This window comes from Mus musculus, chromosome 7 (assembly GCF_000001635.26).
Source record: "Mus musculus strain C57BL/6J chromosome 7, GRCm38.p6 C57BL/6J".
Classification (NCBI taxonomy): domain Eukaryota; kingdom Metazoa; phylum Chordata; class Mammalia; order Rodentia; family Muridae; genus Mus; species Mus musculus.
Genome location: NC_000073.6, coordinates 36278816 through 36292500, shown reverse-complemented (window position 1 = coordinate 36292500; position 13685 = coordinate 36278816).

The following is a 13685-nucleotide window of genomic DNA, read 5'->3' as shown; positions in this document are numbered from 1 at the left end:
GATTATAGGTATTTGGGGGGATGGATTGTCCAGGGATGGGACCACCTGCATGCTGTGATTGCCAGCAGTGATGGTGTCTAACATGCAGGAAGTGCAAGACACCATATCACTGCCAAGAACCTAGAGCCTGAGTCCAGAGAGTCTGAACAGGGTGAAGAACTCTCATTGACACTCATTGGTCCAAGACCAGACCACAGGCAGCTATGGCTCCTCAGCTCACACCATCCTGGTATGTGTATGGTCAAGAGAGCTAAAGCTGAGTGAGGCATATTAACTCATAATTTTAATCTCAACCCACAGGAATATTGCCTGCATATAATGAGACTCTTGCCCCTCTCAAAATATAATAGATAGATAGATAGATAGATAGATAGATAGATAGATAGATAGATAGATGACAAGGTAAATGAGGAAATCCCTAGTCATGATTTGCCTACATTTATTTAATGTTGTGTGAATATGTGCATGCACACACACACACACACGTGTGTGTGTGTGTGTGTGTGTGTGTGTGTGTGAGAGAGAGAGAGAGAGAGAGAGAGAGAGAGAGAGAGAGAGAGAGAGAGAGAGAGAGGGAGGGAGGGGGAGAGAGAGAGAGAGAACACAGAGGGAACACCTCTACATCTACCGTGTGTGTTCTGGGGATTGAACTCAGGACATCGTGCTTGGTAGCCATCACTTTTACCCACTGAGCCATCTTGCTGATCCTTAATGCTTATTTCTCTAGACAAAAGGGTGACTTGGGTCTCAGGGAAAGCTCAGAGCCAGCTTTAGCCAGCATCTCATGAAGTGAGGAAGCCAGACTGACTTCTTCTGCCCAGGAGGGCTTGACTACTATCAGAGAGTCCCCCAGACAGATCCACTGTGTTTAAATCTTTAAAACAGAATGACATTTACTGAGCCCAAAACCATTTTGTTTTGTCTTTATTGTATTCATTATTATGTTCTCCAAATTCACCCTTAGGCACTTATTGTGAGAAGGATTGTTATTATTATTATCATTATTTTATTTTATGCGTGTGGGTGCTTTGCCTGCATCTGTCTTTGCACCATATACAGTGACCAAGAAGGCCAGAAGAAGGTGCCAGACCTCATGGGATTAGCTTTACAGATGGTTGTGAGCAACCGTGTGGGTGCAGGAAATTGAGCCAGGGTCTTCAGAAAGAGCAGTTAGAGCTCTTAAACACTGAACCATGTCTCCAGCTCCTTTGTTTGTTAACTTTTTATTGGTTCTTTGTGATGTTCACAGCATGCACACCAGTCTCACTCATCTCCCCATCTCCTCATATCTGCCTCCACCCTTTCGAACCTCCTCTGGGAAAGAAAAGAAAAAAAAAAAACAAAGAAAAAAACAGAAAACATTTCAACATGGAAGCTGGAGTGTGTTGGAGTGTGTCCCACAGCATAGCTCTCTGTCTACACAACTTCACTTGCAAATGTTCACTGCAAAGAGTCATTGGTCTGGTTTGAGGTCTCTGGCTTCTGTGACACCATCAATATTGGATCCTTACTGGGACTACTCCTGGTTATTCTGTTGTTGTCCTGTGTCATGGAGATCCTGCAGCTTTGGATCCTTAAGGCTGGCCCATTCACAAGCAGTTCATAGATGGAGCAGATGTTGGGGTGGGCCAACTCAAAGCCCTGGATCTGGGTCTGGGTGGTAGCTGAGCTGGTCAGCCCCCCAGCTCTCTGGCATCTGTACTTCCAGGGCAAGCTCTCTGCACTCACCCTGCTAGCACACTCAATGCCACTACAGAAGGAGGCAGGGTCAGCGCTCCTGTTCTCATGCCCTTGGATCTGGCTCTACCACACCCACTCCACCAGAGCCATCTCCACTGTGCTGTCCAGTCTAGGCACAAGGTCCATTCTCTTAACTGCTGCTGCTGGTGAGGGGCTGGGACAGCTCTCTTCTCAGATGCTAAGGGCTGGCTTGCCCATGTGCTTTCATCATTAGACCATCTATACTGTATTGCCCAGGTGAGGTGCAGGACCCACTCTCCTACATACTGCAGCTGGTGACGGAAAGGGCTAGCTCTCCTGACCACTGAGAGTGGGGAACAACCTCCATGCCTGAACCACCTCACAGTAGACAAGTGACAGGGCCAGCTTCCAAGCTCTTCTGCTGCCAGGGCCAGCTCTACTGTGTTCCTCAGGCTAGATGTCGTGCCTGCTCTTCAGAATGCTGGAGTCAGTGAGGGGCAGGACCAGTCTTCCCAATTGTGGCAGGTGGTAAGGAGCATGGGGTATGGGAAGTGGGGAGGGGGTAATCTTTGTGCTTGTGCCACCTCAGGGCAGTCACATGGTATGCTGCCTGGGCAAGATCCAGGGTCCACTCTCCTGACTACTGCAGCCAGTGAGGGACAGGGCTTTTAGACATTGAGGTGGCTGCTCAGACCAGGAACTTTCCCATGATCTTTATTAGCAATATGAGCCACTGACACTGATGCTGACACTGACCCCTGCCACTGCACAATCGCAGACCCAGACATGTCCCTCAGAGGCAGCACAGGTTGAGACTTCAGGTGGAGGAGTTAGCTACTCACAACACACTCCTTGACTCTGCCTTCCCAATTCTGGGGCATGCCACCTTACCATACACCAGACCATACCAAACTATTGTGTTTTCATATAACCTACCCAAAACAAGGCCAGCTCAACCCCACAGAGTCCCAGGTACATAGTGTTGTCAAGACAGTGTGAGAATGGTTTACCCTGGTAAGTTTAGTGGGAGTTTATATCTTCCTTCTTTGCCTTCAAGCCTTTCCTTGGAAACAGTACCTCTGGGTTTTGTAGAATGGAAGAAGAAAATGGGAAATTTCTTTAAGTGTCTCTCAGATGTGGTTGCCGAGTTCAGAAAGGATTATACCCAAAGTGAAAATCACGTATGCAGCCATGTTCAGGGAAAATGGCCACCCTTCACCCCCTTGGATGGCCTTCCTGGGTACCATGTTAATAGCCCATGTGAGTTCAGGGCTCTTCGTTATTTTATTTAACTTATATTTTTCTCAGAGTCAAGGATAGACTCTTCCCTTTATACCAGAGGCACTCATGTGGGAGATACTGGCTTGGTTATCATCTGATGTGTTCATAAACTAGGTCTTAGTGAAATGGGATTTACCTCAGGAACCAACCCTATGTAAAGGATGGAAGAGGGGAATGAGCATCACAAAGCCAGTCATCCAGGCCCTGTGGTGAATGACCCTGCCTTATGTGTGAACTATCCACACTGAAGTTTATCCTGGCTTCTCCAGAGCCAGATGACCTCCCCCAACCTCAGGGCCTCCCAGAACTTGAACCTCCAGGGTTGAGGGTCAGCACCCTGCACTCTATGAAAGTTTAGATGCACAAGCCCTGGGAAGAATCGCCTCCCATTGCTCTGAGGTTCATGTTTGGGATACATTTAAAGCAAATCCACTTAACTAGGGCTTCTGGGAAGAAGGCGGTGGCGGCAGGCTTCATTTGGCGCAGTTTTACTGTCTCCGGGTTGCTTTGCCATGTTTGAGGCTGGGGGGATTACAGGACTTGGAGGCAGAACCAAAGAACCCTGTCTGGACAGGATTATGTCGCTGGGGAGCTGACCCCATGCTGTTTCATGATCCTCCAACACAGGGCTTTCATGAACAGTTCATCTCTGAATATGAAGTTGTCAGGAAACACTTGTTTTCTTAAGGAATAACTAAAGGATACTCTACCAGCAAGTAGTTCTGCTCCTCCTCTTCCTTCTCCTCTTCTCCCTTTTGTCCAAGTTGCCGTTGGCCATCTCCAAGCAGAACCGTTGGGTGGTTTCTTGCCTCTAGCCAGCTGTATTCTGTGGGAGCGTCTGCCCAGTACTGCCTACAGCGTCCATTTGCCCGATGGGAGAAACTGCAGGAAACACTTAGCGGCTATCCTTTCACACACAGATAATTCCAACCAGGGCGTCATCTGTAGTAGATTCCACTCTCTTTTCAAAGATGTTGTAAGCAATATAAAATCTGCATCCCCTTCTCCACTGCTTCTATTAAGCTTAATCAGTTCATAGTGAAGGTCAATGGAGAAATTAAGTTTTCAATCATTTCCAAGTGGGTATGATAAACTAGACCTCGTCACACAGGGCAGGGATCCTGAAGCATGCAGATATTGGCTTTCCTCAAAACAGTAATCTCAGTACGTCCTGACTGTTGGAATTATCCAGAAACCTTATCCAGTTTAACTGTCCTGTCATGAACACAGGGACCGGTGTCTTCTGAAAAATTCAGACCTTGTCTAGTATACAGGTGAAGTAAAGGGAGGCTGGCCCAGGGCAGGGATGACAACCAGAAGCATCTGTGAGGCACAGCTCCCTGAATCCTTATGACCTGTATGGTTTTAATACAGTTGTCATGGTTACAGACAGGGTAAAAAGTTATATACAACAGGGCCTGCAGTGATGCAGGGCACAGGTGTCTGAGGCAGTAGCTGTTCACATCATGGTGGACAGGAAGCACAGACTACAGGAAGAAGCAAGGGTTAGTACACTGCGCCCCCCAAGGCCATGCTCCCCAGAAATGCACTTCCTTTAGGTAGGCCACCATCTCCCAATAATGCCACATACTAAGAACCCATCAAAGGGTGAGGGAACTCACTAGCTCAGAACCCTCGTGCTCTGATGATGATACCATTGCAGACACACCTAGAAATGCACTCAACACACACACACACACACACACACACACACACACACACACACACGGCTTGAAAGAGGCTGAGTTTGCTTCTGATGACCAGATAAGTACATATCCATTGTGTCTAATCTTAATGTCAGAGAAAAGACAAAGCCATCTTGAGAACCTTCCATGCCCCCTCTTCCTTAGGGATGGACTCTCAGACATCCAAGTATATTCTAACCAGACAGCAGTGGTCAATATAACCCACGGAGGCAGAGAGGAAACCCACAAAAGACAGGAGAAGACAGGAAGGGTGAGACATGAGCGGAAAGATCATGCCTTGCACCAGTTGCAGGCAATTCTGGGGCACTGACAAAGGTACCTGCCTAACGCCAAAATTCGTGTGAGGATTTTAATAGCAGTGTTTCTAGTTATGACTAGCAAACATAATTAGGTACTAAATTAAAATGTTAATATTCCTTTGAACAACTAAGCAGTTGCAGTGGTAACGGGGCCCTGGGAGGGCAGCAGGAGGAGGGGCTGCTTAAACGGACTGAAGAGTTCCGTACCGAGTTTTGTCTGAGGATTCATGGAGGCTGTTTCCCAGCAGTGTTGGAAGAGGTCAAAACGCACATCTTGGATGAAGGTGTTCCTCCTCTCAGAGGTAAAACTGGAACCTAATTCAGAATTAAGCAATCTTTGAGCAAGATATGAAAATTGGTTTGGGTTCCTAACACGTTTAGGGAGCAATAGGGAAAAGAACCAGGAGAGAGCCGTGTGCAAAGGCCATTGATGAGCACGAACTTGTACTTACAGTGTTTTTTGGGGGGGGAGTCCTGAACTCAGACATAGACATATAAAATATATATATTTAGCAAAAATAAAAGGAAAGGGTCTTGCTAAGGTCTCCTGTGATTGGGACTTATCTATTTATACCTCCATTTCATCCAAAAACAGTCTGAGGAGGGGCTTACCTGTCATCTGAAAGAAAATTAAAGTCACTTCTTAAAAGGGGCCAGAGGAAATTGAAGTAATGAGGAAAGAGAAAGAAAGAGGTTAGGACATACACGCACTCACACACGCATACACACACACACACACACACACACACACACACCACGCATGTATGCATGCATGCACATGCACAGATAGAGAGACAGAGACAGAGAGACAGACAGAGACAGAGAGACAGACAGAGACAGAGAGACAGACAGAGACAGGAGAGAGGAAAGAGAGAGACAGGAGAGAGAGAGGACACACACATACACACACACAGAGACAGAGAGAGAGAGAGAGAGAGAGAGAGAGAGAGAGAGAGAGAGAGAGAGATTTGACTTTTATTCTGAAGTCCAATCTTAAACAGCACAATTTCCCTTTGCCTATTTCTACAGGAATTGGCTGTCTCTCTGTACGATTTCTTTGGACTTCGTACATAAGGTAAGTTTCCAGACTGAACGATACTAATTAGCCAGGGCCATCTCCAGCATGTAACAAAAGAGAATCTATTACCAGCCCGTGGGAGAAAAATTTCCCAGCTCCCCCAAACCCCAAAACATGTAAGCTCAGCACTTTAACTGGCTGGGGTAAAAGGCATTATTTTCATTAATGGAGCTCATTTTTATTTTATTGGGCTTTTTTACTATCAGATTAAAAGCATGTTTTTATTGTAGGTTTTTTTCTAATGTAATCTTGGATGATGTGCTTAGAATGAATGGAATAGTTATTGTTTTAATTATTTTTTCATTTTGTGTTTTTATTTCGTTTGTTCTTTTTATTTACTACTTTTAAGTTTGCCATAATAGCATGGACCCGGGCACTTGGAGGCCTTTCGTTAGCCTCTCTACAGTGGTTTCCATCTGTTAAAGACTACAGGACAGGAAGTGGCTAAGGGTATGCTTATGATGCTCATGACCCTGAGGGTAAACAGGCTGGAGGAAGAGCAGATATCCCTCATGGCCATTTCTGTCTCTCCTGTTCCTCCGGGCTGCCCAGGTTCACTAAATAAAAGAACCTCAAGGCAGAGAAGTGGGTGAGGAGGTACTTTCCCCGCTAAGCCACACTTGAGGGAGAGGGAGGCCAGGTCCCAAGGAAGTACCTCAGAGGCCACACAGGTTCCATCCTGGGCCCACCGACAGCTGTAAGTGATCTTTGGGCTTCGCAGCTGGGCTCCAAGAGGAGCAAGGTTCATACTCTCCAAGTCCAGATGTCTCCACAGGCCAGTATTCTGTACAGGTGGAAATAAAGGCAGGTGGAATTAGAGACACGTAGGAAAAATTCAGTATGTGATGTCACTTTCCAGGAACAAACTCAAAGCACCCACTGGGAGTTTGCAGGCTTCTTAGAAGCCCAGCTGTGGAACGGGCATTGGCAAGAATGTGACCAGAGGCAGAGGATATTCCGCTCGATGAAACTAACTGGATTTGAAAGCTCAAGTGCTGAATGGGCTCATTAACGTATCAACCTCTACGAACATCCAAAGGTCAGAGGTCATGACCTGGCCCTTGGCCAGATCAGGAAGGTAGGGAGCTGTTGGTATAGGATACAGCATGGCATCTCTTGGAGGACCAATGTCTAGAGAGCCAACAGACAGCATGAAGGTTGGGTTTAAAGGACTGTATAATAGATTGGGAATATTCTAGAAGAATAGATATAGGGTATTTAATCATGCAAGCATAACCTTGTAGGGAGATTAGTATGTTCGACAACCATTCAGTAGTATTTCACAGTGTATGTGTGGATCAAAAGTATGTTTCATATCTCAAATCAATCTATCTATAGATAGATGATGGATGGATAGATGATAGATAGATCTATTTATTTATCTGTAATAGATGAAATAGATTCAATACATATATAGATAAACAGATAGATACCAGACAGATAATATAGATGATAAATAGATAGAGGATAGACAGATGGATGGATAGATAGATAGATAGATAATAGATGACAGACAGACAGACAGACAGACAGAATTACAAACACATGTAAGTGAGGATAGAGAGATGGCTAGCATCTAAGAGCACTTGCTACTCTTTGGAAAGGATCTGAGTTCATATCCACCTGTAACTCCAGCACCAGGGCATCCAATGCCCTCTTCTGGCATCTGCTGGCAACTTCAGGAATGCACACACACACACACACACACACACACACACACACACACTCACTCACTCACACACAAACCACACATATATGTGCACACACACAAACACATGTACATGCACGTGCACACATAAGTACAAATAAAGCCTTTCTAAAAACAGATGTAAATGAGCTGAATGCCACTGGCTGGCTGAGGCAGAGGGCTACTTCTGATCCTAAAAGGGTGCACCCTCAGCTTACAATGAATTTCATGCAGGCCTGAGCTATTAAGACTTTGGCTCAAAGCAACAACTGACAATATAGGACAAATAAACACCTATAACTTCCTGATCAAGATTCACTGATGTCAGCATGTGCCCAACCTTACATTCTTCCTAGGTTTGTTCCCCCACTGAGTTTCTGGTCTAGCTTGAATGTGTTCTCCAGAGCCCATAGGTTGGAAACCCTACTATTGAAGGATCAAACTTCATTAGAGGTCATTACGTCATGAAAGCTCAACCTTCATAAACCAGTGAATGCCATTATTGAATGACTGAGTTATCATAGAATGGGTTTGATATAAACACTGTATATATCAAGTATGAGTGTATAGCTCAGGCCTACACTCTCATGTCACCCCAATCCTCTTACTGTCTCACCTGTGTTGCTGGTCTCCTTCTATGGGACAACTCACTCCCCAGAGCCAGCAACAGAAGACATCTCCTTTCTTCTCATATGCTTAGCTTGGAGATTCTGCCCTACCACTGCATTAACAGTAATCTTGTCTGCCTATGGGCTCCTGCTTGTAAAAGCTGTTCCTGAACTATGATCCAGATTCTCTATTCCCCTGCCCTCTTGCCTGAGATGTAGCAAAGAACTCGAGAGTAAAATTGCTACTCCATACAAAGGGCTTCCTTCAACATAAAATCTGAATCCAGAGGACCCACTAAAGTAGGAATTTCTGGCTTCCTTGGAGACTCAATTGTGTCATGTGATGTTTTCCTAGAAGCTGCCTCATGAGAGGATGTTTTCCCAAAGCAGACATGTGAGATGATGTTTTTGTGAGGACAGACATGTGGTGTTTTTCTGGAAGCTGCCTGGAAAAGGGGCTTGTAGTGTTTTGCTGCAGCTGATGCTTGGGAGGATGTGTGATGTTTGGAAAGCATGTGAGTATAACCCAACAGTGGACGATGCTCTGGCATGGGTTCGCCTTGCTGGTCTTCATTTGGCTTTGCCTTGCTGGTCTTAGCATTGGTTCTCTTTGCGTTCTTCTCTGATCTTCATTTGTTGTAACTTTGTAGAGAGAAATACACCAAAGGACTTCTGGTGGTGTTCTGACTGCTTCTTGTGGCTTCGGCAGACTCGTGCCAATCAGTACAGCCTGGAAATTTCTTCTGGATAGATCAGCTGCTGTTGATTTTGTGTTTGGAGTTTTGCTAGTGGACTGCTGACAAAGAAGCTTGGAATTGCCCCCAAAGAACTACTTCTAAACAGTCCCACATCCCGCTTGTCCTATTAAGCCATCTTTCTCCCCTACCTTTGGTCAGTGGGCTATAAAGGGGGTTGAAGCATTTAAGAACCTTTATTAAAATCTTTTTTTTAAGAAAAATCTAAGCCTACAACCTACTGTTGTCTGACTATATGTCCTCTATCTGTCACCCTTTCTGCTTGCTCTGATCCACTTTCTTCAAGGGAGGCAAGACTTCTTAGTAGATCCTCAATCTTTTGGGTCTCTCTTCAAATAAGAAAAATTCAGAGAGGACACTCATTCCTGCCTGACTCGCAGCTCTTTATTTCCACTGAGGCACCTTTCTCTCCTCACTCTGAATCATCCATGCTTTGGAGTATGCTTTTGGTACTTGAGAATAGTAGATAAATAAATGGATATTTTATTCCCAGCACAACAATCCTGGAAACTTAATAGAGAGCCAAGAAGTATTTGTTGGGAAACATCAAGGGCATTTCTAAACCACTGTTTCCCTGATATTAGGATAAACACTAAGCATATAGTAGATGTTAGTAAATTCTTGTAGTTTAGGGACATGTGAATCCCCAAATTACTTGACCAAGGCCTTGTTCATTATCACATGTGTTCTGGTGGATGAGGAGGTGTTTCAGAAAAGCATTTCACTGCATTTCTAAACAAACATAAGGTGTACAGTGTTTGGCAAACCTCATAAAGGAGGAGTGGAGAGATGACTCAGTCGATAAAGCACTTGCCACACAAACATGAGGACCAGAGCTTGAAAGTTCAGAACCCACATCAAAGCTGGACAGGCATGGTGGATCCATGTAATCCCAGCATTCTGGAGCCAGTGTCAGGGCATTTCCAGGGCAATCTAACTAGCTAGACTGGCCAGAACAAGCAAGCACACTTTGGATTCAGCCAAAGATCCCAGATGAAGCATTATTTCTGGAAGTGACTGACCTTTGACTCAGTAGCTCAAAAAAGAAGATCGACCCTTACCAATGTGATGGAGGCCATCTGTTCTGCTGAGTGTCCTGGCAGCATGGCCAGCCAGTTCCTCTGGCCAACTGTTTCCTCTCTGCCCTTGAATATGCAGCTCTGGGATTCCCCATGTTTTGACTCTCACTCTGTAGTGCCAGCACTGAGCAGGTAACAGACTGTGGGGATGATGTTGGGTTTGAGGCTGGTGCTTGGTCCTTGATATTGCATCCTCATTGTTTATTTGTCTATTCTGACCCATCAAGAAAAAACAAAGGTTAAAGTCAGAAGAGTTTGGGCATCTAGCTCCGTGGGGCCTACCACAATGCAAAGTATAAGACAGGGACACAGAAAACACCAATGAATGGGAGTGTCTCTGCATATGTGTTCCAAATCCTTACCCTGTCAAGCATCACACACACACACACACACACACACACACACACACACACACACACACACTGCCATCGAGCCTCCAGCACAAGCCACCTCCTCATGCTCATGCGCACTGTAAGTCCAGGATTTAATGGCTGGGCTTATCTAGTGCGACATTCCTCAGGCTCCATTTTTCATTAAGCAATTTTTAAAGAGTTTTATGGCCCCGTGAACAATAATTTTTTTTAGTGAAAGCAGACTGAATTGTAAGTGGCGGTAATTACACCAAACTAATTGTAGGCAAAATTAGTAAGAGGTCAGACCATTTGGTGGCAAAAGAAAATATATGCCAGGATCACACCTCAAATGATCTCCAGGAAATTAATCCATCGGGAGAACACGAGGAATCTCCCTATATCTCCAGTGGCCTTCTACAAAAACATCTATGTGGACCTAGGATGCCCTCTTTGATACTCTACCTTTGAGATGCCCTGGCACCATGCATTACCAAGACATCACTAAGACAGAGGAATGGGAAGTCTGCTCCCATGCAGGCAGGTTGTTGGATTGCTGGGTTTTATTCATTAAGATGCCCAGATGTGCCTTGAGTTCCTAGGCTCAAGCTGATAGTCCTACCTCAGCTACTGAGCAGCTGGGACAACGGGTATCCATCACTACTCTTGGCATTGTGGACTTTTTTCCATGAGAGGTATTCTGATTCATCTCCTCTAGCTTAGCCTTTGTAAGATCCATTTCCAACCACCCAGCAGCCATCTGAGATTGTCTTCATGCTTTGGACTTCAGCATGATATTCTCTCTGGACCACCCTCCCTGCACTTCTCCATCCATCTGAATAGTTCATTCAACACAGCTCAGTCATCAGTCTTGGGGAACAGAGAACATTACTGCTCAGTTCTTCAATGGATTGCATGTCCCAGCTCTCTTCCTCATCCTGTGTAAATTTGTTTTTATGCTGGGGAGGCACAAGAATAGATGAAGGTTTCCAGATACCCATCTGTTAATGATGCAACTCAAGGTCAAATGACAATGAGGCATCTTTATGGTGTCCAACATGGGAACCTGGTAGGTGTTGATAAAATACATTCTCAGCTTCTCTTATCTCCGTGTCACCCATTTGACTGTCCTTAGACAACTTTCTCTATATAGAGATAAGCAGTACTGATGGAAAGTTACTACATTCTTACCAGTCTATTCTCTCTGAACCTCAAACATTGTACTGCTAAGGTTGAAAGCATGGCTTTGGCTCTCCATCATGAGTTAAAAAGAAAAAAGTCAGGGTAACAACTAAGTTTAACAACAAGGAAGATAAAGAAGAAGGAAGGAGGAGGACAAAGAGGATGAAGAAGAAGAGCAGAAGGAGGAGGACAAAGAGGAGGAAGAGGAGGAAGAGGAGGAAGATGAGGAAGAGAAGAGGAGGAGGAAGGAGGAGGAGGAAAAAGATGGAGAAGGAGAAAGGAGGAGCAAGAGGAGGAGGAAGAAGAAGAAGAAGAAGAAGAAGAAGAAGAAGAAGAAGAAGAAGAAGAAGAAGAAGAAGAAGAAGAGGAGGAGGAAGAGGAGGAGGAGGAGAAGGAGGAGGAGGAGGAGGAGGAGGAGGAGGAGGAGGAAAAGGAGGAGGAGGAGGAGGAGGAGGAGGAGGAGGAGGAAGAAGAAGAAGAAGAAGAAGAAGAAGAAGAAGAAGAAGAAGAAGAAGAAGAAGAAGAAGAAGAAGAAGAAGAAGAAGAAAAACAAACAACAACACAAACTGAGTATTACTCAGCCTGGGTACTCATGAAACAAAACCTCCACGGAGTCCTCATGGGCTCTGAGTAGAAAAAGATCCCAGGAAGAATAACCCAGTGTAAAGTTCAAGTCTGAAGGGAAACAACATGGCTGCAGAGATGCAAACCACTCTGAAATCTTTCCACAATGGTTACAACCAAGTAGCTATGAGAAGGGCCCTCAGAGATACAAAATCTAAGAAAAATAGTCCTGGCATCTAATTACAACAGTGCCGTTTGCTGCTTTTATCTGTAATTGGACTGTATAGTCTTTCATTCTAATTTACTTTACATCTAAACTGTGGTAATCAAGACAAGCAGAACCGAATGCTCTCTAACTGGCTATCTCGCTGACATCCGTTAATGCGTAATTATAACAACTAAATTAAAGATGCGACTGTAAAGAGGTGGAACATCGGTTTCGAGGCATTTAATTCTGGGGAAAGGAGCCGAGATTTTAAATCCTAAGTGAGAAAATCAATATTCTCTCTCATTATATTGATATTGCTAAACAGATTAATGAAATTAAGTATTTGGTTGTGCTGCCTTTCTTTCTCCCAGTGTCCTCCTGGAGCAATGATGGTTTGTAATGAAGGAGCTCTTCAGGGGAAGAAGCCTAAATTGAGAACCAATTTATACAGCGAAATTGGGAGATAGCTAATCTCGCTGATAGAGCAAGGGTTTTCTTCTGATACGGCTGCGTTGTTTAGATAGAGATCATGGATCTAGACTTGTGTCTTCTTGGGGAAGAAAAACAAAATCAACTGAAAGAAAAAGGAAAGAACCACCTTTCTGCTTCTTTTGGACCCGCATGTCAATGAGGACCAGCCAAGCATCATCAGCATCTGAGAATCAGCTACTTCAGGATGAGTACTCTCAAAGCTATGGAGACCATTGGCCTCCTGGTTTGTGCCAGGCTGAAAATGGTTAGTCATGATGGTAAAAGTTGAAAGGGTCAGAAGAAGGCAAAATACAAGGTCCCCAAATCTGCTCAGTTGGTTGGAAGCTGGAGATGACCTCCTACGAAGAAGCTGCCATTTGACTTAGTCAACAAAGCTTGTCATTTATTTATTCATGTATTTATTCATCCTGTTACCTATTAATATGCACAGTTGCCCATACTCATTTCTAAGTATAATGTCTTAGCTCACACAGAACTCAAAAGCACACATGAAACTCGACAAAAGTGTCAATGTCACCATCAAGATTGTGTCCCTAAATCCCAAGACCACAGAGATAACAAATACAGGTCTTTAAAAGATCCCACAAGGACCTTGCACAATAAATTGGCTATATGGTAAAGTCTTTAGAAATCATTTGCCAATGGCATAGCCTGAGAGGCTGAGCATGAACAACCACAGGCCTCCAGTGAGGGGA